Raw genomic sequence first — 22,371 nt, 5'->3', positions numbered from 1 at the left:
CCGCAGGAGTTGCTTTGCTTCGGTTGGGAGCCCTACCAAAAATTTGTATACCAAGGCCCGCTCAGGCAGCCCACCAAACAACACTGTCAACTTCGTCAGCTCGGCCAAATAAATGTTGACAGTTTCACCGGAATGCAAGGTTCTTGCCTCAAATTAATAGAGGAACCACGTGATTAGTGCTCTTCACACTAGACAACAGGCAATGCAGTTCCACCTTCTCCACCTAGTCAAGTACTGGGGTCGAGCCATCGAATTCCAGTATTAATTTAAGGTCGGACTTGCCCCCATTACACTGAAATAGCTTGCAGTTAAATGGGCTATTAAACACCAAAACAAAATAAATACAATAATAATAATAAATAAGCAAAAGTTCAGCTAGAATTCGTCACTGTTGACTTTTTCTCTCGACTTCCAGCACGTTTTTGCAACTGCGTCTGCCAACAGGCATTTTATTAGAAAACTGACCCCATTCCATTTGCATACGTGTGCAGTGGAAGATGAGATCTCGTGAGATTCCACGAGACTACACCATTGCTGCCATCTTTAATTTTTCTCTCTCTCAGATCCCATCCGAAGGTAAGTTGTATGACCGAACATTAAACACACACGCGGGCACTTTCTTCTTTGATTATTACATTCAACTCTAAATTTAGATCAATTAAAAAGCATTAAAACTACATTTTTTTAAAACTTGATTTGAAATGACCGCTTAAAGATTCCTACGCGATATTATAAGACACCCCACTATGCCTGTTCGCATGCAAACGTATCATGTAAGAAAAACACTACCGAAGGTGGTGAAATGGCACAAAATAGTCCTAAGGTCTAGGGTTCATACCATGCAAACAGTAAATTTGCGGCAGGTTTGATTATCAGATTTGTTGTCAGCAACCTCGAATGCCCCTAAAAAAACAAATTAAAGTGGTTGATGTTCAGTTGTAGTGAAAGGTAACATTTTTTTTTAATAATAATAATATCATCATCATCATCAAGCTTTAATTTAACCTGAAAAAACTATTTAAAAATAGCGCGGTGGCAAAAGTGTATATGCACCAATATTTTTTTTTTTTTTTATTGGGGATCAGTTTTCAAGTATAACATTCTACTAAATTGAACACGTACTTTGTGGCCATACCGAGAAAAATATTGCAAGATTGTTTATTCCCGTCTAAAAGGTAAATTTTTACTTTCTTTCCAACTCGATGACGACTTTTATAGGTTTTTGAGAATGCTGAAAATGAATATCACAGTAATGTCCTGTTCTGCGTCGGATTTAATAAAAAAATTTTAATAGTTAATTGAAACGAAATTGAATACAAAGTTTGCTTGTATAAAGAAAAAATTACAAAAAATATTTTTAAAAAAAAAACACGTTTTTCGGGGGGGGGGGTACGAGTAAAACATCTGACAATTTAACGGGTCTAAACTTTACTGTAATTTTACTGTAACATTTTTTTTTTTTTTGTAAAATTTTACAAAAGGTTCATTCTTGGAGTGGGCATTTTCTTATAGTTGGGAATCTCTCAAGCGAGACTACGCGAATGAGAGAGTGGGGAGGAAGGGAGTTAAGAAAGTTTTCTTTCTAACCGTTGTTTTTAGGCCGGAATAAACACCGGCCGCGTGAGAGAGTCGCAATATTTTTCTCGGTAAGGTCAGAAAGTACGTGTTCAACGATAAAATTGAAAACTGATCCCCGACGATAAAATGCATAAAAATATTTTTTTCAATTTTTTTCTTTTTAATCCGAAAGTTAAGTTTGTAATCGACAATCGATGAGATTAACGTGAAAAAGGAAAAATGTAAGTTTTAGTTTTAAAAACTTACTAAAATTTGCGAGTTAAATCCACCTTAATGCTTGTTGGTTTCTTCGTAAACAAGTTAGACATTTTAATATTTTATTAATAATTAGAAAAATATTTCGTGATTGTTCGAAATTTGAAAGCAATTTGAACGTATTTAAATTGTCGAACAGAAAGTCAAGTTTCTGTCAAAGACCAACTCAATGCTTTTCTTTAGAACTGAATTACAATTCACGTTCAAGCAGACAGCATAATTTAAAAAAGCAAGAAAACCCAAAATGGAATTAAAAGATTATTGATCAACACGAATAGATACAGCTAGTTTGTGATTAAATTAATTTTGTTCTTAAATTGCATTTCTTCTTAAATAAATTTCTGATTTACTTTTTTAAATTGTGAAAATTTAACTGTAATTTAGTGATTGAATTGCTGGTTGCCTAAAAACAATCTGTTTTTAACTAAAACTTTATTCCTTTTCCGGTAATTCTTTTTTGGGACACCAGCACACTAGCACGCCAAAAAAAAAAAGTATGCTAAATTTCATTCCGTCATGGAAACAACTTTCAAGAGTAATTCTTTTTTGAGACTCCAAAAAGTATGTCAGTGCGCCAAATTTCATTCCGTCATAAAAACAACTTTTATAAGAAATTCATTCTCACATCCCAATTTCATCCCGGCAGAAGAAAAAGAATTCATAGCTTTCAAACTCCAAATTTATTCACAACTAACAGCAATACAAGTTTCTTTGGTTCTGGTATTGTCCTTTTGCAAAACGGTGACCCAATTTGCCTCCATATGTCTTCTGGCGTGACTTCTGGAAAATCTACAACAGTGTAGTAAATAATGGGCAATCAACAATTCTCCCACTAACCAACAATCACGAGGTTGTTTGCTCAGCAACCAACAAGGCTAATATGCTTGCCAGTCGGTTTGCCTCCAACTCCACACTGGACCTTTCCAACCACACCCTGCCTGACTTTCCTTTGCGGAGAGACGCCACGCTAGACGATCTGAAAATCACCCCTGCTCAGGTGCATGCTATCATAAAAACTCTTGACACTTCAAAAGCATGTGGACCTGTAATATATTGGACAGGATTATCTCCCTTGCACTTCAATGAACTACGGATTATCTCCCTTGCACTTCAATGAACTACCACTAGAGGGCGGGACAGTCTTGAAATCTTTTTCTTTAGAAAATAAAAGGACCGGGAGACGATCTTTCCCTACGAGACGTACCGTCTGCCGATCTATCTATAATGTTATTTTGTCTTGTGCATTTTTATTCATTATGCATTGTTAATGTTGATATACTTCAATTGGCGACGAAGAACGAATAATGCGGAGGAGTAACAAGACAATTTAAAATTAAAAGCGAACACCCACAACAAATCGAACGAGGAAAAGTTGCCGAGTAGCGGATAAAAATGGCTTTATTAGGCACCATTGGAGAATGGAATAGTGCGGAAGAAGAATGGTCGCACTATATTGAGAGAGTAAAGTTTTTTTTTACTGCCAATGATGTGTTGAATGAAGGTAAGAAACGTGCTATATTTTTGTCGGTTATTGGGGCAAAAAATTATGCTATTCTCAGGGGTTTAGCCGAAAACAGGCCAGAGCAGAAAACATTTGAAGAACTATGTATTCTGATGGAGAGGCACATCAGGCCGGCCCCCAACGAGATACATGAATGTTTCTTATTCAACACGAGAGACAAACAAGAAGGTGAGTCCATTAGTGAATATGTGGCCACACTGAGAAAAATGTCGGAACATTGCAACTTTGAAGAAAAAGTAAATGAACACATACGTGATCGTTTGGTTGTGGGAGTGAAAGATGAGAAGATACAGGAGCGCTTGCTGGGCGAAAGAATGCTAACTTTGCACAAGGCCATTGAAATAGCAGTGTCTATGGAATTGGCAAGGAAATATTCCAAGTTGATGTTGGGAGCACAGACGAGTGGAAGTGAAACGTCCGTACACAGGTTACCATTAAAACGAGAGTGTTATCGTTGTGGAAGCACTGGCCACCAAGCGGACAAGTGCCAGTTTAAAAACAAGGAATGTTTTAAATGCAGGCGAATAGGGCATACTCGTCGGAAGTGTAGGCAAGAAGAGAGCAGGCCTCCTAACTCTGAAAAACGAGGTAAGGAAAGCAGGATGGTGAACAATGTGGAGGAAAATTGTTGTGAAGAAATGTAAATAAATATGGAAAGGCTAGACTTGCACACAGTTGCTAACCTGCGGACACCACCAGTATTAGTGGAACTGCTAATTAATCAAGAGAAAGTGGTCATGGAAGTGGACACTGGAGCTGCATGCACAGTAATGAGCCTAGAAAAATTCAATAAAATTGGCCAAGTTCGTGATCTAAAGGAAAGCCATGTCAAGTTGAGAACGTACACTGGTGAATTAGTGAAACCACATGGGACCACAGACGTGGAAGTAATCCAGGAAGGGTTAAAGCATCGACTACCTTTGCTGGTGGTGAAAGGTAATGTACCGACACTTCTTGGCCGCAACTGGTTGAATAAGGTAAAGCTGGATTGGAGAAGCATGTTTCCTTTATACCAGGAAGATTCCCCTTCGAGGTTGGAAAGGCTTTTAAAAGAATTTGATTCGCTGTTCAGTGAAGAAATGGGGTGTTTAAAGGATTTTAAGGTCAAAATACCCATTGATAAAATGGTGAGTCCCAAATTTTGTCGGGCAAGACCAGTACCTTATGCCATAAAAGCGGATGTGGAAAAGGAGCTAGATCGCCTGGAAAACCAGGGAATTTACAAAAGAGTGGAATACTCTAGGTGGGCTGCCCCCATTGTACCGGTTGCCAAAAATAATAATGAAGGCATCCGGATCTGTGGAGATTACAAACAAACAGTAAACTGGGCATCACCATGTGACTATTACTCTCTTCCTCGGACAGAAGATATATTTGCTACTTTGAAAGGGGGTCAAAAATTTAGCAAGCTCGACTTGAGCCATGCCTATCAGCAGCTGGAATTGGATGCAAAAACCCAGGAACTGCTAACAGTAAACACTCACCAAAGATTATACCAGCCCACCAGACTACAATTTGGGGTACACAGTGCTACAGGGATTTTTCAAAGGGAGATGGACAAAAGATTGAAGAACATTCCTTTTTGCAAGGTGCGTGTGGATGACATCCTGGTTTCAGGTAGTGATGACAGTAGTCATCTGAAGAATTTATACAGTGTATTTGCTGCTCTAGATAAGGCCGGATTAAAATTAAAGAGAAGTAAGTGCAAGTTTCTCCTTCCTGAAGTGACAAGTTTCAGAATTAGTAAGGAAGGCATAGCGCCTCTTCCAGACAAAGTAGCCACCATGACAGAGGCACCTCGACCGCAAAACATCACAGAATTAAGAGCCTACCTAGGGGCACTTAACTATTATCATAGTCATTTGCCAAACTTATCAACTATACTTGAACCGCTTCACAACTTAATGAGGAAGGGTGCTCCCTGGGTATGGGGTGCTGAACAAACCAGGGCTTTTGAAGAAACAAAGAAAATGCTGTGTTCTGCACCTCTTTTAACTCATTTTGATCCATCTAGACCGATTCTGGTGCAAGTAGATGCTTCTCCCTATGGACTGGGAGCTGTAATGGCTCACAAAATGGAAGATGGAAGGGAGAAACCAGTATGCTACGTATCACGAACACTGTCTGAGGCAGAACGGAATTATGTGCACATTAAGAAGGAGGGGCTGGCCCTAGTCTTTGCGGTAAAAAAGTTGCACCAATATCTGTATGGGAATAATTTTACGTTGTTCACTGACCACAAACCGTTATTGGGGTTGTTTGCTGAAAACAAGCCGATCCCTTCTCTTGCTGCTGCCAGAGTTCAACGCTTGGCCATATTTCTGGCTGCCTATAATTACAGGTTGGAGTATCGTGCCGGGTCCCTTAATGGAAATGCAGATTGCCTCAGTCGTCTTCCAATCAGTGTGCAGGAGCAAGATGTCACACCTAATTCTAACAGGATACACATGATGAACTGGGTTGATGCTCCAGTGACTGTGGCGGCAGTAAGATTGGAGACAAGAAGAGACCCTACTTTGAGTCGGGTGTACGAATACATCCTGAATGGCTGGAGTAGGTGTATTCCAGACACGGCAATGAAGCCCTACTTCAACAAACGGACAGAGTTGACATGTGAAGATGGTACCGTATTATGGGGGAGTAGAGTAGTAATTCCGGCTATACTCAGAACAAAAGTGTTGCAGCAATTACATCAGACACACATAGGGATCGTGCGAATGAAGGCCCTTGCTCGCAGCTATGTGTGGTGGCCAAATCTTGATGCAGATATTGAGAGAGCCGGTAAAGCTTGTGGAACCTGCATACATTATCAAAGCAATCCCGGCAAGGCTCCCATTCATTGCTGGGAATATCCAAGTTCACCATGGGAGAGAGTCCACTTGGATTATGCGGGTCCATTTTTGGGGCACATGTTTTTGATAGTAGTGGATGCTCATTCAAAGTGGACTGAAGTTTGCATTACAAAATCATCTTCTGCTATGACCACAATTGAAAAATTGAGAGGGATCTTCGCAACTCATGGACTACCGGTATTAATTGTGAGTGACAACGGTCCCTGTTTTACAAGTGAAGAATTCAAAGCATTCATGAATGCTAATGGAATTCAGCACATTTTCACAGCTCCTTACCATCCTTCCTCGAATGGACTAGCAGAACGCAGTGTACACACCTTCAAGGAAGCGCTTAAAAGGATGAATACAGACGGCAAGACAACACGTGAAACCAAGGTGAACCGATTTTTATTCACTTATAGGATAACTCCAAACTCATCAACTGGGGTTTCTCCTGCCGAGCTGATGTTCAAACGGCAGTTACGAACAGCGTTTCATTTGGCAAAGCCAGACACGTACAAGGCTATGGATGTAAAAAATAAAATGGAAAGGGGGAGCAAGGTAATGGTGCCGCTCCGTGAATTTAAAGTAGCCGATCCTGTGCTTGTGCGTAACTATGGATCTACTCAGCGATGGATTGAAGGTACCATTACCAGACAGTTGGGAGCAGTGAATTTTTAAGTGGAAACCGGTAGAGGGCTAGTAAGGAGGCATGTGGACCAGCTTGTGAAACTCTCATCACCAGTAGCAGTGGAACTTACGCCTGAGATACAAGCAGATAATGCTGCAAAGAATCTTGAGAGTTTCGGCACACCTGAAGTTTCCAGCACACCCGACAGTCCTGAGGAAACTTTAATACCTGAGAGCAGGCATATGGAAGAGGTTGCAGAGACTCCAGCAGTGGTAGAAAAATCGGCATCACCACCCTCTCGCAAGTCGGGGCATATTCGGAGACCACGAAAAAAATTTGAAGACTATGTTCGTGATCCAGAGTAAGATTGAAGGGATGTAATATATTGGACAGGATTATCTCCCTTGCACTTCAATGAACTACCACTAGAGGGCGGAACAGTCTTGAAATCTTTTTCTTTAGAAAATAAAAGGACCGGGAGACGATCTTTCCCTACGAGACGTACCGTCTGCCGATCTATCTATAATGTTATTTTGTCTTGTGCATTTTTATTCATTATGCATTGTTAATGTTGATATACTTCAGACCCAATCTCATCTCAACTGTGCTATTAAAAAAGTGCTCAGCTGAAGTAGCTCCAGTTCTCTCCAAACTCTCCAACAAATGCCTTAATGAAGCTTGCTTTCCGGGCTGTTGGAAAACTGCTTCTCTGGTACCAGTATTCAAGAATTCTGGCGAAAGAACTGACCCATCAAATTATCGCCCCATTAGCCTCCTCCCACTTTTTGCCAAAATATTTGAGACCATAATTAACCATGCTCTAGTCCGTCACCTTACAGATGCTAAACTTCTGACTGACAAACAATATGGATTTAGACAAGCCCGTTCCACAGCAGACATTCTCACTGTAATCTCTGAACGTATATACCATTCACTGGACAAAGCAGGGGAGAGAAGAGCGGTAGCTCTAGATATATCTAAGGCTTTTGACAGGGTATGGCATGAGGGTCTCCTCAGGAAAATTAGATTATACGGTATCACTGGTAGAATACTTAACATAATTAAATCCTTCTTAGATAAGAGAAAAATCCAGGTTGTCCTCGACGGTCATACATCTAAACAATATGATATAAATGCGGGAGTGCCTCAGGGGTCTATCCTTGGACCTCTCTTATTCCTAATATTTATTAATGAACTCCACGACAAAATTGCCTCTGAGATAGGTATATATGCTGATGACACCACACTCTATAACAGGCATGACAGGAAAACAAATGAACACATATCTAAAGATATGGCAAAAACACTAGAGGAGGACCTCCAATCTGTAGTGGAATGGGGACAAAAATGGATGGTCAGATTCAATGCTGCCAAGACTAAACTGGTTTCCTTCAATAATTACAAGAAACCTTCTCTGCCACCAATAGCAATGGCCAGTGACTATCTGAGAGTACATCTTTCAAACTGCTTGGGCTAACGTTCACAGGAAACATGAGTTGGAACAATTACATTAAAAGCATTGCCAGGGCCGCTGCGAAGAAGGTAGGCTCTCTCTCCCGTGCTAGAAAACCACTAACACCCGAAAGTATCCTGTACCTCTATAAGGCCACCATTCGCCCATGTATGGAGTATTGCTGTCACATTTGGGCTGGTGCATCTGCTACTAATCTCTCGCTCCTGGACAAGGTTCAAAACAGAGTCGCCAATCTGATAGGCCCTGAACTGGCATCTAAGCTTCAGCCTCTGTCCCATCAACGAAATGTTGCATCCCTCTGCCTGTTCTACAAGTATTTTAATGGTGAATGCCCTGGCGAACTGCAGACACTTATGCCCCACGACGTAGACAAACCCGAAGGCAGCTAAATCCCACCCCCACACAGTAGAGATGCCTAGATGTAAAAGATCTTTCTACTCCAGTAGTTTCTTCCCCAGAGCCGCTAGACTCTGGAATTCCATTCCAGGTCCCTGCTTCCCCAACTGTACTGACATGCAGAAATTCAAGTGTAAATGCCCAAATCCCAACATAGTACCTCAGTAGCTGTTGCCCCTGATAGTAGCCCCCTACACCAAAGTGGTAATGTGCTTGTTTGGGGTGAAAATGTAATTTAAAAAAAAAGAATGTGTTCCTAGAAGAATTAACTTAGAAAAATCGGTTTGTTTGAAATTTATTTTTGGAACTATTTTGCTAAACTATCTTTCAAGAACGGTCGGAAAATCTATTCTCAGTCAATATTTATTCCATAACTACCTATTTTTCATACCTTATCATGCCTGACTTGCTAAATTTTTCGTTGCTTAATTTTCCGGCCACCGTTTTCAACACACAACTTCTTTTTCATCCAAAAAAAAAAAAAAAAAAAAAAGGCTTTTTATTTATATTTAAATATCAGCGCTTTTGTAATCGTTGTAATTGTGCTGAGGGAGACAAATAATTCAGTTTTTCATTTTAGACGCTAATTATTTTTTTTCCGACTACTTTTTCTTTTTTTTTTTTTTCGACGACATTGTATTTTTTTCTTAAATGAACAATTTGAGTAATTGTAAGAAAAAAATGATGGTAAATTTTTAACTAGTTTCCACCTTAATTAAAAACCTTTTAAAAATGACTTAAACAAGTTTTCGGGTACGCTAAAACGAATATCGCATTTAAATTTTCTGCAAATAAGTAGTTTTCCCGATATTAAGCAATGTCATTTCTTATATTATTGCTGGTGGCCACCTTGGTACGCAGTGTATCAGAATTTTGGGCGTGAATAATAAAAAAAAAAAACGTGTTTATAAAATATTATATTCGGTTTATTGGAAAGTGCATAAAATTTCACATTGACCCTGAAAATATCGTAAAAATTGAATAATAGAAAAATTTGGATAAACTTCTAAAGTTTAAAAATTGAAAAATACTTAACTCGTAAAATTCAATTGATTTCATAACTGTTTTTTTTTTTTTAAATAAAAAAATAATATTTCTATTACTTTTTATACAACTTAAATAGTTTATTTTAGAAGTATAATCCATAAAGAAAATAAACAACCCACTTTTAAAAGAGAAATTACGAGTTTTTTTAATATTTTATTCGCAGTTTCATGTTCGGAGTGTCAAAAATTCCCCCCCCCCCCAAATTCTGATACACTGCGTACCAAGGTGGCCACCAGCAATAATATAAGAAATGACATTGCTTAATATCGGGAAAACTACTTATTTGCAGAAAATTTAAATGCGATATTCGTTTTAGCGTACCCGAAAACTTATTTAAGTCATTTTTAAAAGGAAAATATTAAGGTGGAAACTAGTTAAAAATTTACCATCATTTTTTCTTACAATTATTCAAATTGTTCATTTACGAAATGTCTATTAAAAAGTAAATAATTAATTTACTCACCAAAGTTTTATATTGAAGCTAAGGTAAGCGCGTTGGGCATTACAACGAGCATCTCGCTTACGATTAATTTTTCAAAACATTTATACGAAAGTAAACATCTGGAAAAATCAATTAAAAACAAACAAATCATCAGACTTAGCTCTTTGTAATAGATGTGAATTTATTTGCCTGGAATATCTCACTCGTGTTATTTTTTAGTCCGAAAATAAATCCTTCCTGACCGGTTCAATGTTTTTTGACGTCACGTTGGATATTAATTTTTTTAGGAAATGCGTCGAGTAAGGAGCTGAAGGAAAGATAAGAATGTTTTTCTTTCTTTTTGTGTATTGTTTCATCAATGGGAAATCAGCACAAGTGTGTTGCGGCTGTTTGCGCACAAGCGACGGAGCGTGACAGAAACGCGTTTTAACTCTTCGGGTGCCGAGTAAAAAGAGACCGAGAGAGTTCTTGAATTTTGGCGCCACGCCTTTTTTTCGGAGCTCTCCGGAAACGGTGAAATGTTCAAATGTCCTGACAAAATAAATTCCCGGGTAGACGCTACATACCCCCCTACTAGACAGTATGTCGAACAAAAGAAAGTGGAAAAGTCACTGGGTATACACAGCAAATCGATGAGGACGTTGCACTAATCTGCCCGATTTGGTAGAAGTTGTACTTACTGGTGAATTGCAGTTTCCGTTCTGAACTGCAGTGTTTTGTGTCCGTTTGCGTGTTAACACATCGTCATCCAGAATAGCTTTCTTCAGGCGATCAACACTGACTGAATCTCGTCTTCCGTCAATGTCGATAACGAAAAACTTTGAGTAGCGTTTCAATACCTTAAAGGGACCGGAATACGGTGTTTGCAGTCGAGCTCACGAGCTGTGCCTCCATCGTTCCGAACAAACACATGAGTCCACGATTGTATGTCTTTGGGGACGTGAGTGCGTGTGTTCTGTGTTCTCGGGGCAACGTTAAAAGGTTTCGCCAAGTATTCCCTCACACGAGAGGTATAACTTGTTGGGTCAGGCATGCGTGTAGGAGTGGTCGGTGCGACCATCTGTCCAGGAAGAGTCAGCGTTGTTCCGTAAATCATTTCGGCAGGCGTAAAGCCAATATCTGCTTTTATGGTGGATCTGATGCCTAATAGAATGAAGGGGAGGTACTCTGTCCACCTGTTAGGGTCGGAATGTGCTCTAATAGCTGCGTTCAACTGACGGTGCAGACGCTCGATCATGCCGTTTGCCGCCGGGTGGTACGAGGTAGTCCTTATGTGTTTGATTCCCAGTAGGCGAGACAACTCAGAAAAAAGATAGGAATCGAATTGTCTGCCCCTATCGGTTGTGATGGTGTGAGGCAGTAGGCAACCATAACGCGATATCCAATGTGTAACCATGGCTCGGGCAACAGTTTCTGCGGAAATATCTGCGATGGGGATGGCTTCAGGCCATCTAGAGAATCTGTCGATGCAAGTCAATAAGTATGTGCAATTTCTCGAATGTGGGAGTGGACCCACTAAATCTATGTGAACGTGTTGAAATCGTGCCTCAGGGGTTGCGAAGGTAGCAAGGGGACTTTTAATATGCCTCTGTACTTTCGATTTCTGGCAAGGGACGCAACTCTTGGTCCATTCGCGAACGTCTCGGTTAATGGCTGTCCAGATGAAACGAGAAGTCACCAGCTTCTGCGTGGAACGAATGCCAGGATGTGACAAGTTGTGTAATTGAAAGAAGACAGCTCGCCTATGCTTAAGGGGTACATAGGGGCGTTCATGACCGTTCGAAACATCGCACCATATTGTCTCGTTGGAACAAGGTACTGGGACTTGCTTGAAAGTTAGATTTTCGGAGTGACGTAAGCGATTTAGTTCTTCGTCATCCCCTTGGTCGATGGCGCTCTGGTGAAGGTCGATTCCGTTAATCGCTTGAATGGCATTGGGTTTAAGTCTGCGCGGGCGCGCGCTCACAGGCGGTCTCCTTGTTTGGATATGATGAGTGACATCGTGTTTAACTTTGTCACCGTTAAACGTAGGACGAGTTAATTCCGGGAAACCTCGCAGAAAATCTGTATACGGATCCGTGGTGTCTTTACGTATAACTGGGCTGATCTCGGTCGACCCACTGATTATGCCTTGCACGGAACGTCCAGTGTTGTTATCAATGAGTTTGCCGCGTTTGACATCTACAAGGATGCCGAAATGGTGCAGAAAATCCGCCCCTAAAATCGGAACGGGTAGCTTTGCGACGATGAAGACCCAACGTAGTGCGCGCTGTAATCCAAGATTTAATGTTATCGATGTCTCTCCGTAAGTAGGAATGGAGGAGTGGTTCACTGCGCGTAGAAATATATTTGATTGCGGACGCTTCTCTTTCACGAACTTCTTAGGGATGATACTGACTTCCGCACCGGTATCAACGAGAAATCGTATACCAGTGGTTCTATCAGTCACGTACAGGGTGCGACGAATGTTGTTCTTGCCAGGAGTGTCTGCCGCTCCTACTGTCTGGCCTGGGCGTTTTCCCGAGAGACGTTTCTTCATATATGAACATGGCTGGTGGCATCGGTAAGCTCTTTCACAACGCGCGTGGTACTTGCAGAGCCCACCGCTGTTTTGAGTGCTGCTAAATCGCCGGGGACGGACTCGCTCAGTGGGGTGCTTATGCATTTTTGGTTTGAGCTGGAGGTCACGTAACTATTCACTCAAGTCGTGAATCATTTGAGCCTGTCGCTCTAGTTCCTCGCGTATATCCGTGGAGGAGTTTGCGACGTTAGGCGGGGCATCGTTAGAGCTGGGCGTGTGAACTGGGGCTATGGAAACTGTCACGTCCATAATTTTGTCGGCTAATTCCGCTAGCTCCTCGATGGTTGTGGAGTCATTCGAAGAGGCGAGTATCATTTGAATACTCGATGGCAGTCTATTAACGAAGAGTTGTTTAAGTATGTCCGGCGGTAGAACGCTTTCGCTCATTAATTGTTTCATCCGTCTCAGTAATTGGGATGGTTTTCGGTCGCCGAGTTCCTCTTCTACGAGAAGTTGATGAAGGCGTTTCTGCGGTGAATCGGTTGTCCTCCGAATCAATTCCGATTTGAAATAATCGTAGCTGATCGATCCAGGGGGTGCCATTATCAAGTCGCGGACTTCAGCCATCACTTCGTGCGTTAATGCGGCCACCACGTGGTTGAATTTCGTCACATCGCTCAGAATCCTTTGCGTGCAGAACTGGGCCTCTACGTGTGCGAACCATAATGTTGGATCGTGCGTCCAAAAAGGAGGAATCCCCAAAATGGCCTGAGTAGCCGTCGTTGAAGGAAGCGCCTCACTGTCCATCGTGGGGAACGCGTTGAAGAGAACGATGATCGCAGAAAATCTCCGTGAGATCCTTTATGCCTAGAAAAACCGGTAAAACTATACAAACACCGTGACAGCGAATTAACCCTAACCCTGTCACGGTGTTTGTATAATAATACCGAAAAACCAATGCGCCGCTAAGGTCGACATGTATGTCATTTCGGTGTGCGTGTAGTCGCTGAGAATTTTCCCTTGTGTGATTACAGGTAATATCCACATTTCCTTGCGTGTTCTGCCAAAGTCTGATGAAGAAGAGGGGTCACAAGTGAAGCGAGGTGCTCGCTGGGCAAAAACAACGAATAGCTCACTTACGATTAATTTTTCAAAACATTTATACGAAAGTAAACATCTGGAAAAATCAATTAAAAACAAACAAATCATCAGACTTAGCTCTTTGTAATAGATGTGAATTTATTTGCCTGGAATATCTCACTCGTGTTATTTTTTAGTCCGAAAATAAAGAAAAGAAATCCTTCCTGACCGGTTCAATGTTTTTTGACGTCACGTTGGATATTAATTTTTTTAGGAAATGCGTCGAGTAAGGAGCTGAAGGAAAGATAAGAATGTTTTTCTTCCTTTTTGTGTATTGTTTCATCAATGGGAAATCAGCACAAGTGTGTTGCGGCTGTTTGCGCACAAGCGACGGAGCGTGACAGAAACGCGTCTTAACTCTTCGGGTGCCGAGTAAAAAGAGATCGAGAGAGTTCTTGAATTTTAGCGCCACGCCTTTTTTTGTCTTTTTTTCGGAGCTCTCCGGAAACGGTGAAATGTTCAAATGTCCTGACAAAATAAATTCTCGGGTAGACGCTACACTATATCACAAATTGAAGATAAAAGATCAATATATATATATATATATATATATATATATATAATTTAAAACAAAAAAGTATTTTTTTTAGAAATTTACCTGTAAAGTGCGAAGTTTAAAACCTTTTTTTTTTAATACGTTTTTTTTTTTTTTTTTTTTTAATGAAACCTTGGTCCTTGCTCCTTTAATTAAAAAAAAAATAGGGTTTGAATTACATTTTTCGAGTAGTTATAAGCTTGGAAAGACAGGGGATCGAATTAATTCACAACCCCCATTTTGAAATGTCTATTAAAAAGTAAATAGTTAATTCACTCACCAAAGTTTTATATATCACAAATTCAAGATAAAAGACCAATAAATAATATATTCAAATTTAAAACTAAATAAGAGGTGTTTTTTTTAGAAATTTACCTGTGAAGTCCGAAATTTAAAACCTTTTTTTTAATCACGTTGTTTTTTTTTTGTTTGTTTTTTTTTTAAATGAAACCTTAGTCCTTGCTCCTTTAATTGAAAAACAAATTAGGGTTTGAATTACATTTTTCGAGTATTTATAGGCTTGGAAAGACGGGGGTCGAATTATTCAATATTTTTCACGAAGTTTCTGACACACCTACGAGTGCGAGTGCGCTCTTGCATGTAAACGTAACTTGGAAAACTATGCGCGAGCTCGCGCATACCAAAATGGCCATCAGCAATAACACAAGAAATGACATTGCTTAATATCAGGAAAACTACTTAATTGCAGAAAATTTAAATGTGATATTATTTTGCAGCATAACTGAAAACCTCCAAGAGTCGTTGTTTTTTTTTTGTTTTTTTGTTTTTTTTTTACGGAAAATGTTAAGATGGAAAACAGGTAAAATTAATCACAAGAAGGAAAAACCGACGCTAAAGTGCATAGTGCATATGAATGATTTTTTCGAGTATCTTTTTTATTAAGAAAACGCAACTTCGATTAATTGTAAGAAAAAAGATGCGACTATGTAAAAATGCAACTATAGTTGCAAATAGTTACGAGAATATTGAATTGTATAAGGGAGCAATATTGTTTTGTGTAAAATAAAAAACGTTGTTAATTCTTCTAAAAAGGTATTATTATTGTTATTATTAATATAATAACAACAACAACAACAACAACAACAACAACAATAACAATAATAATAATAATAATAATAATAATAATAATAATAATAAAAAAAATTAAAAAAACCCAACAATTTAGCATCCTAAATTCTCGCATGTAAACTGAACGAATCTTAGTAAAATGGAGTTGTCTCCCTTGGCACAATAACGATGGTTGCAAAAGCACCTAAATTCCTTTCAAATTTCGAACAGTCATGAAGTTGTTTTTGTTTTTGTTTTTTTAACTATTAACAGAATATTAAAATTACTGGCTTGTTTGAGAAAAATTTTGAAATTTAATCTAATTATTAAAATATCGTTGGTCACGAAATTTCTAATTGAATTAAATTGTTATGAAACTAAGATAATGTTTTAAGCATTATTAATAAAATTATTCCTATTTACTTGCCTTCCCACGAGGGCAGAGTTAGACACAAGGTGGTTTTTAATGTGGGGAAAATTTATCTCCCTAAAAAGGGGCACTGGATAGGAACAAAAATAAAAATTGTCTCATTCATGAAGGATTTCTCCTCCACTGACTGAAGACAGAAAAGGTGATACTACACTATACTCCTAGCTAAAAGGCCAAGCACGATAATTTATTAATATAATAATATAGATAATTTTATTAATGCAAGTCAAAACGCTGTGTGGAGAAGGGGCATCGACCGGCCTTCGAATTCAAGATGTTATCTATCCTTGACCCGAACTCTCCACGAGTGGAGAAGAGAAGTGCACTATCATGGCGGAGTCAATAAAAAATCTCACGTACATGATGAATAACCAAACGCTTGTTTCCTGTTGTCATTCCTCGTAATGTTCCTATATTTTAACTATACATGGTGTCAGAAGTCAGATTAAAACAAAAATAAAAGGAAGATACAACAACTCATCCCAAGTTAGGAACAAAAAACAGAAAAGAAAAAAACACAGTGAAGCCAAAAGATGTACACCCGCACTACAAGATAAATTTTAATAATATCTCAAAATGTCTAACCCAAACTCCAAGGCACACTAAAGTTGACCCAATGACTTTCATGTTGCAAATGCAATAACAACAACTTGCTATGCAACAACAACAACAACAACAAATTACGAACCCATGCCACCTATTTTGACCAGCCGATTGTTGTACCATCCACGTGTGAAACCTGTGCATCCAATTATTGAACCTAACTCATCGGATAATAGATGGTATTAGTTTTAACTAAACAAAAAATATATGAATAAACACAATTGCCCAATTACGTTTACACATTTATTATACACTGACAAACATTTAAACAACAATAAAACACAATACAATAGCAACAGTTCGATAAGACTCACCGACTGGTTGAAAAAGTTCTCAGAGCTCACCTCATGGTGGAACGAAGGTTCTCCTCTTCTTGAGAGGAAAAAGGCAACACGTCTGCCCGTGACCAAAGGGAAAAACCAACCTTAGAGCAGGGGAAGATTACTCCTCCCTGATGTCCTCTAATTTTTAGTCCCCTACAACACTCCCCCCCAAAATATGGAGTACTTTCAATTGAATGTTGTGTGAGAATTTTTTTTTTTTTTTTTTGTAGAGATAAAGTCTGTTAAATGGGCAGGCCATTTTACCTGTCTGCCCAAACGTGTTTTTTTATAAGGGCGTTTTTCCAATGTCACTTCGACTGGCATCCTTTGTGAGGGATCTACTTCTAAATATGCATCCTCGAGAGTTGCGGGTGTCAACCTGTCAATTGAGATATTTTGTTCTTCGTCCTTAATGAGGACGCTGAAATACTTCTTGTTTTTCTTGTTGACTTTAAAAGGTCTGCGGTACGGTGGTTGCAGGGTATGCGACCTAGCTGTATCGCGAACAAACACATGTGTGCATGTCTCTAGTGCCTTTGGCACATATATGTGTTAGCGCACTTGTTTATTCCTGATAGAGAATATGCCATTTTGGCCATGGTTCTTGTCAGTCTATCAACAAATGATGCAGGGTCCCAAACTTTATTTGGTGTATCACAAAAGTATTGTGCTGGCAGACGTAGTGTGGTACCATACAGCGCTTCTGCTGCTGAGCAATTCATATCCTTCTTCACTGCTATGTGCAAACCCAGCAAAATTAGAGGAAGGTGTTCTAACCACTTTTGTATTGCTGGTAAGCACTGCGCGTAAAGAGGCCTTTAGGCTGCGATGTAGACATTCGACTGCTCCGTTTGCTTGTGGATGGTATGCTGTCGTGTGTATACTTCTGGTGCGCAAAAGTCCTGAGAGTTTGTGAAACAGTTCGGACTTGAACTGTCTACCTCTGTCAGTTGTCACATTTTCCAGGACACCGAATCTTGCTACCCATCCAGCAAGGAAAGTTCTGGCTGTTGTGTATGCTGTCATATCCGGCATTGGTAAGGCTTCAAACCACCTTGAAAATCTGTCGACACATGTCAAAAGATTGCATTGGCCTTCACATGTCGTAAATGGACCGGTGATGTTGAGGTGTATGTGCTTGAACCTCTCATCAGGTACTGGAAATGTGCCTAGTGGCGCACGTGTATGTCTACCGACCTTGGCCTTTTGACACTGCATGCACTTCTTTGTCCATTCTCGCACGTCTGCTTTCATCCTCGGCCAGACATACCTGTCTGTCATCAAACGTATCAACGCATTGGCCCCTGGGTGTGATAACCCGTGTACCGCGTTGAATATGTCTTTCCTTAAGGATGCTGGAACATATGGGTGCAGTTTGTTAGTGCTGATATCACACACTATTTTTCTAGGGCTGTTGGGGTGTGCCATTTTCACCAGCTGCAGTGATGTTCCATTATTCTGCAGAAGCTTCTGCAGGTGCTCGTCTTTTTCTTGCTCCATAGCTAAGGTGTTGGCTTCAACGGAAGGTCCCAATGTGAAGGAGTTTATTCCTCGTGACAGTGTATCTGCTGGTATATTGTTAGCTCCCTTCACATGTCTGACATCCGACGTAAACTGTAGGATATAGTCCAACTGACGAACCTCTCGGGGAGAGTATTTGTCTGAGGAGGACTGCAGAGCGCCTAATAGAGGCTTGTGCTCAGTCACCAAGTAGAATGGCTGTCCCTCTAGGAGCTGCCGATAATGTCTTATTGCGGAAAACGAGGCCAACAACTCTCTGGAAAATGTGCTATAGCGTGTTTCTGCGTCAGTCAATTTCCTGAAGAAGAAAGAAATAGGTCGCCAGTTCCCATTACATTTTTGCTGCAGGACCGCTCCAATTCCAGTTGCAGATGCATCTACTGCCAGGCAAAGTTCACTATCGGGTTGAATGTGGGACAGCTTTGCGGTGTCTTCTAACATAGCCTTTACTTTGTTGAATGCTGCTATTGCTTCCTCCGATAGTGTAATGTTGCAGTTCTTCACATTTGTCAGCATACCTGTCAATGGCAAAAGTACTTGGGCAACATGAGGGAGAAACCTACGATAGAAGTTAACTAATCCTAAAAATTGCAGCAACTGTCTCATTGTAGCAGGGATAGGGAAATCTTGGATGGACTTGACTGTCTCTGGGGATGGGGAAATTCCCTTCTCTGAAATATGGTGCCCTAAAAATATAACCTCGGATTGACCAAAAGTACATTTCGATGAATTTAAAACAACACCATATTGGTTCAGGCGATCGAATACTTGATGCACATGATCTATGTGTTCCTGCCTATTTCTGCTAGTAATGAGGACGTCATCTATGTATGCACACACAAATGGCAAGTCTCGCAGAACCTGGTCTATAAAATGTTGGAACGTTTGAGCTGCATTGCGTAAACCAAATGGAACACACAAAAATTCAAACATTCCAAACAGTGTGGTAATTGCCGTTTTGGGAATATGTTCGGGCTCCACAGGGATCTGGTGGTATGCCCAAATAAGGTCTAATTTAATAAAGACCTTATTATTCTGGGCCATTGCTGTTATATCTTGGATATGTGGTACTGGGTATCTATCCGGTTTCGTAGTGGCATTTAAAGCTCGGTAGTCCCCACATGCCCGCCATGCATTTGGACCCTTACTAACAAGATGAAGAGGTGAGGCCCATTCGTTATTTGAAGGACGAACTATGCCAAGCTGCATCATCTGCTGAAATTCTGCTTTTGCAGCCTTTATTTTTTCAGGTGTTAAACGTCTGGCTTTACAATGGATGGGTGGGCCTTTTGTCTCAATGTAATGAGTTACAGTGTGTGGTAACACTTCCTTGTGAAAGGAGGGGACCGATATTGAAGGATATTCCTTCAACAGACTCAGGAAGGCTTCGTCCTGGTCTGCATGTGCTACCTGTGGACCTAATGGTGTGCCAGTTCCCACCACCCCACATGCTGCAAGTTGTGTGCTTGGATCTCGGAGACACTGGCCTGACATATCTACTACCAGGCCAAATGCTTGCAGAAAGTCAGTACCCAGTATAGCACTGCTTACGTCAGCCACTATGAAAACGTGGATAAACGATCTGCGTAAACCCAAGTTAAGGTCCATGCACCTCTCCCCATAAGTCTGTATTATCGAACCGTTTACAGCTCACAGTGTAAATTTACAGGGAGGAGACTTTTTGTCCACTGATGTTGCCGGGATAAGGGAAACTTGTGCCCCACTGTCCACTAAAAACGAGATGCCTGTATTTTTATCTACAACATAAAGTAGGCGTTCAGAGCAGGATGCACCGACAGTTGATGCCGCTCTCGTCTGTCGGTTTAGGCTTTTCCCTGCCCCTTATAGTTGCAAGGTGGAATACAAGAGTTGGCATTTTCGCCAAATCTCTTGTGCTTCCAACAAATAGTTTCTTGCTTGCATTCCCGGGACTGGCTGCAACCTCCTCTGCTGCCATGTCCCTGCTTCTGTTTTAATGATAGTCTGGCGATGTCTTCTGCTATTCTGTCCATACGGGCTTCCAACCGTTTTTGGCCCTCCATTAATTTTTCCAGAAGCTCGTCTCTTCCAGAGGTCTTCACGCTGGATACTGCAGACGATTGTGTGAATAATATGTCTGCAATGTGATCTGCTATGACGGCGAGTTGTTCCACCGGCGTGGACTCGTCCTGAGCAGAGATAGCCACCTTATACTCCATCGGGATCCGTTGGAGGAAAATATGCTTAACGATGCTTTTATCCATCGCACCTTCAGCTAATTTTTGTAACCGTTTTAGAAATTGGGATGGCTTGCTATCTCCCAGGGTCTCTTGTTCCAACAACTGCGAAATACGCTTATGTGTGGAAACAGTCACAGCAGTCGTGACTCTCTCCTTAAGTACATCGTACGGCTTTTCTGTAGGTGGAGAGATTATTAACTCTCTTACCTCAGTAATTGTATCCTGAGATAAAATGGATGCGACGTAACAGAATTTCTCTGCCTGGTTGTCAATCAATTTTTGTTTGAAAAATAAATCGAGTTGAGCAAAAAACAAAGCAGGGTCGTCGCGAACTAACGAGACATTAACGTTACAAGTTGTCGCCATTTTAAAAAATAGATATATTTATTTATTTATTTATTTTACCGCACTGGAAACTACAGCAGTCTAGCAGCAGGGCATGGAAAGAAAGGAATAGTAATAATATAACACGGAGGGTAAGGGGGCACAGAGACAGAACGCAACGTATTCGCCCATATCAGTCAATCTTGTATCAGGTGCCGAATTTGACAGGAATACCGACAACTGTTTCAGGAACGAAATTTTCCTATAAGGGATAATTTAGTTTCGAAAAAAAAATTGTTGCATTTGTTGTGCACGATTAAAACAAAACCCTAGTTCTATCCTTATTCTATCGACAAAAATATGTAAAGAATAGAAGAAAAATCGTGTTGCTATCTTAATCACGCTACCCTACGAATTTTTATTTAGGGAATAATAATTAGAATTCTAGAAATAAAATTTGCATCCTAACTTTTTCTTATTGTTCCTAAAAATATTATTTTACTTTTTTTTTTAACAGAACTTATCATTATGTATGTGCGTGTTCATATCACATCGGGGTCACCAATTTGTTAGTTTTAACTAAACAAAAAATATATGAATAAACACAATTGCCCAATTACGTTTACACATTTATTATACACTGACAAACATTTAAACAACAATAAAACACAATACAATAGCGACAGTTCGATAAGACTCACCGACTGGTTGAAAAAGTTCTCAGAGCTCACCTCGTGGTGGAACAAAGGTTCTCTTCTTCTTGAGAGGAAAAAGGCAACACGTCTGCCCGTGACCAAAGGGAAAAACCAACCAGCCTTAGAGCAGGGGAAGATTACTCCTCCCCGGTGTCCTCTAATTTTTAGTCCCCTACAATGGCTTATATTCCAAGATGTGTGGCTAGGCTACAAGGAAATGATATGGCTCACTGACCCTACCGAAACCTGAAATGAACCATGGTCCGCATGCAGTTTGTCCCTTAATGAAATGCTGTTTATCAAATGCACCGAATAACACCACAGAAGAATTACTGCTCGGATATATTAAAACCATTGCAGTGAAAAGCATCCACCTTGAGATATACCATCAACAATTCTTTGTGATGAAGCAGAGTGATGGGGAAACTATTACGTCTTTCATTTCCCGGTTGAAATCACAAGCGATGCTCTGCATCTTTGAAAAACAATGCGGTTGTAGTAAGCAACAATGCATGACGTCCCAAATCATTGTTGGATTATGAGATACTTCCTAGCAGAGCAAAATTTTGGAAGAGATTACTTCCCTGCCAACTCTAGATGACTTAATCAGATATCTCTTGATTCTGGAATCTACTGCCAGAGCATCGATCAACTTCCGACCGGTAGACACCACACAAGTCGGCCAATTCAAATCTGCATTGTCAAGAAAATTTTTGATGCAAAATATAATGATGATATATGCAAGGGTTATAGACGCAAGACACACCTAAAAAGTTGAAAATAATGGCTCGCTTGCGGCAAAGCACGCCATAAATG

General features: G+C 40.2%; 1 long non-coding RNA gene across 1 annotated transcript in view; it reads left to right on the top strand.

Annotated features, from left to right (window-relative positions):
• The first annotated feature begins 507 nt into the window (after window positions 1-507).
• The window catches only part of LOC145297664 (uncharacterized), a 228,620-nt gene continuing 206,756 nt past the window's right edge, over window positions 508-22,371 (top strand). Inside the window, exon 1 of the long non-coding RNA XR_013870292.1 lies at window positions 508-576. This is a non-coding gene — a long non-coding RNA (uncharacterized LOC145297664). The remainder of the gene's footprint in view (window positions 577-22,371) is intronic.

This window comes from Euprymna scolopes, chromosome 18 (genome assembly GCF_053919585.1).
Source record: "Euprymna scolopes isolate OS-2025 chromosome 18, ASM5391958v1, whole genome shotgun sequence".
Taxonomy (NCBI): domain Eukaryota; kingdom Metazoa; phylum Mollusca; class Cephalopoda; order Sepiida; family Sepiolidae; genus Euprymna; species Euprymna scolopes.
This window is presented reverse-complemented; position numbering and strand designations above follow the sequence as displayed.